General features: G+C 48.5%; 1 pseudogene; it reads right to left on the bottom strand.

The window, feature by feature from the left end:
• Positions 1 to 1,384: 1,384 nt before the first annotated feature.
• LOC130359963 (U2 spliceosomal RNA) lies at positions 1,385 to 1,453 on the bottom strand (annotated as a pseudogene).
• Positions 1,454 to 3,822: the final 2,369 nt, after the last annotated feature.

Raw genomic sequence — 3,822 nt, 5'->3', positions numbered from 1 at the left:
CATACAGTACTGTACAGTTCTTTAAATACCTTCAGGGGAGACAGAATGTCCTCCATTACCATCCTGCCGACTACAGCTCTATAGGAAAGGAAGAGGAGGGCAGCCAGCAGCTCATTGGATGCCTGCAGCAAGATGCTCCAGGCTATTGGCTATGGCTGCACTGGGGGGCGGGGCTTACACGGAGCTCACAGTGGAAGCCTGTATGAGTTAGCAGGACAGCATGTGAGTAACAGGAGGCAGAACGGGGCACACGGGGCACATTAAACAACTATCTGTCAGTTGCTGAAGTTGCCAGGGCTGTCAGATAGCTGTTTGTACGATGGCCCCGACACACAGCAGCATCATATGTCGATGCTGCCTTCAACATACGATGGGCTCTGAGAGGCCATCATATGTTGAAATGATCATATGTCGGGGCCATCATAAGTCGGGGGGTCACTGTACTAACACGTGCAGCCTCCTTGTTGACAAAAGATTTTGTTCATCTGGGGCTGGGTTACATGGGACTGCTACACCAATCACAACGCCATTGACAACTGAGTAGAACTACAGGTATAAGCACACAACTCCCTCGAATTTTTTTTTAAAGAGCCGAGGCAAGTGCTCTCTATCACCCAAAGTGCAAGAAAAAGTGCAAACGTGTCACACTAAAAAAACATGCACAAAGGATGCGGTCTATCGCTAAGCCCTTCTCCAACAGGAGAGAGGCCCCCAACAAACCTACCCTTCACCTCCGGGCCAAAAGGCACCTGCAAGGATCCAAGTTCGATGCCCCTTTTCGCCGAAGCTACTAAGGGGCCGAAAATGCTCCTAGCTTCAACCTAGGCGTTAGCCAAGGTGTCAGCCAAGGAGCCGTATACTGGTGGCATCTTGACCAAAGCCAAGATGCCCAGGGGTTGCAGAGAGGTGAGGAACCTAATGGCCACACACACCTCCCCTAGACCGCCAGGAGGGACACCCAGAAGGGCTACCGCATCCTGCCAATCCTGTGTACAAAACAACACGTAAAAGTGGCACAGTGACAAAACACAAAAAATAAATAAGTGGATAAGTGCAGATTTACTGCCCGGTCATCCAGCCGGATCTATAAAAATTTCCCGGATCCTAGCCAGAAGGCCGGGATACCAAGGGTGAGTGCCAAAGGTGAAGAGTAATGGTGCAGTGCTTTCACTCAGTGAGTTATAACACCCAGAGAGTTTCGGCACCTCAGGGTCACCACTCCCCGAGGCACAGAAGTACCTCGGCTCTACACCCCTCTACCTCATGGCGAGACCCGGAGGTAACAAGTCACATTAGGGCAGCCGTCGAGCTGATTACTCAGAACAAGCCCAGGAACGCCCCGGTACACCTGCCTCCTCCATGCAGCACCCATCCCCACACCGATGGGACTTCCCCACCAGTATGAAACTGATAACAACAGATACTACACTTGATCTTAGCCAACAGGCCAAGACAACTCCCTAGATTGCCACACTATAAGTACAAGACTCAGTAATACAGACAATTTCCCTCGTTCCACATGGTTGCTTGTTTTGCTGCATTCAATAACATTGGTGCAATACTGTGGAAAACCCTTTGGCTTATGTAGCAAAGACAACTTTGCCATTTAGTTCTTTTTGTCCGTGCTCTTATACAATGCAATGAGTTTACCTGCACTCCTGTTGTAAAACCCCAGATTGTACATTGTGCTATCACACCTTGACAAACTCAGATCTGCTATACAGTATCTGTTGCCAGTTTTGCCGTTATCCTGGAAAATAAGACCCAAGCCAAGACTTCCTTGTAGAGGAAGTTGAGAAATCCTCTCATTGTCAGTATTGTGTTGACTCATCAGGTCCCCAGCTCCTCCCTCTCTACTGACAGGAAGTTTTGTAGTCCTCTCATCAGCAGCTCCCCGACTCCTACCTTTCTCCATAGAGGATGTATCATCCACTGCTGTCTCAGGTGGCTTGGTTGGATCTTGTTTTAGAGCTCTAGCCCCTCCCCCTGACTGATGTCACCACCTCTGACCAGCCCCTTCATCCTACATCGCCATCTCTATGTCATATCTATACTTGAAGAAAAGTCGGTGGCACCCTAAATTGGTGTAGAAAAGGGATATTTATTCACTCCTAAACAAAGCTTTGTTTGGGAGTGAATAAATATCACTTTTCTTCACCAATTTGGTGTGCCACCGACTTTTCTTCAAGTATATCCTTTGGATCCCTGACCAGGATCAACAGCGGTAGGCATCCACTCACGTTTGCTAAGGAGTGCTACCATTTCTATTGCTATGTCATATATATATATATATATATATATATATATATATATATATATATGTGTGTAGTGCTGAGCGTGAATATTCGAAAAGCAAATTTTTACCACAAATATCGTCACTTCGCGATTTTGTGAATATTTTGAATATAGTTATATATATTCGTAATGACGAATATTCGGTTATTTTTCGGTTATCAAACTTTTTGGCAACAATGCAAAACGTTATATTTGGCTTAAAAGCAACACAGCTCATCACCCTGAACATCCCCCACTGTCAAACATGGTGGCAGCATCATGGTTTGGGTTTTTCTTCAGCAGGGACAGGGAAGATGGTTAAAATTGATGGGAAGATGGATGGAGCCAAATACAGGACCATTCTGGAAGAAAACCTGATGGAGTCTGCAAAAGACCTGAGACTGGGACGGAGATTTGTCTTCTTACAAGACAATGATCCAAAACATAAAGCAAAATCTACAATGGAATGGTTCACAAATAAACATATCCAGGTGTTAGAATGGCCAAGTCAAAGTCCAGACCTGAATCCAATCGAGAATCTGTGGAAAGAACTGAAAACTGCTGTTCACAAACGCTCTCCATCCAACCTCACTGAGCTCCAGCTGTTCACAAACGCTCTCCATCCAACCTCACTGAGCTCCAGCTGTTCACAAACGCTCTCCATCCAACCTCATTGAGCTCCAGCTGTTCACAAACGCTCTCCATCCAACCTCACTGAGCTCCAACTGTTCACAAACGCTCTCCATCCAACCTCACTGAGCTCCAGCTGTTCACAAACGCTCTCCATCCAACCTCACTGAGCTCCAGCTGTTCACAAACGCTCTCCATCCAACCTCACTGAGCTCCAGCTGTTCACAAACGCTCTGCATCCAACCTCACTGAGCTCCAGCTGTTCACAAACGCTCTCCATCCAACCTCACTGAGCTCCAGCTGTTCACAAACGCTCTCCATCCAACCTCACTGAGCTCCAGCTGTTCACAAACGCTCTCCATCCAACCTCACTGAGCTCCAGCTGTTCACAAACGCTCTCCATCCAACCTCACTGAGCTCCAGCTGTTCACAAACGCTCTCCATCCAACCTCACTGAGCTCCAGCTGTTCACAAACGCTCTGCATCCAACCTCACTGAGCTCCAGCTGGAGGAGCAAGGAGGAATGGGCAAAAATTTCAGTCTCTCGATGTGCAAAACTGATAGAGACCTACCCCAAGCGACTTACAGCTGTAATCGCAGCAAAAGGTGGCGCTACAAAGTAACTTAACCTGTTCAGGACCCAGGGCGTAATTTTACGCCCTGGCGCCCTGGTACTTAAGGACCCAGGGCGTAAACTTACGCCCTGGCGGTTTCCGGACCCAGCCGCGCGCCGGGCGGGGATCGGAAGCGGATGCCTGCTGAAATGCTTCAGCAGGCATCCAGGGCAAACGCCGAGGGGGGCCATGTAGGACCCCCATGTCGGCAATCGCCGCAAATCGCAGGGGAAATCGCATTTGCGATCTGTGGCGATATCGGGCTGATCGGGTCTCTGGGACCCGACCGCCCGATAATTTCGCA

This window comes from Hyla sarda, chromosome 2 (genome assembly GCF_029499605.1).
Source record: "Hyla sarda isolate aHylSar1 chromosome 2, aHylSar1.hap1, whole genome shotgun sequence".
NCBI classification, from domain to species: Eukaryota; Metazoa; Chordata; class Amphibia; order Anura; family Hylidae; genus Hyla; species Hyla sarda.
The sequence above is the reverse complement of the archived record's forward strand: the minus strand, read 5'-3'. Positions and strand labels throughout refer to the sequence as shown.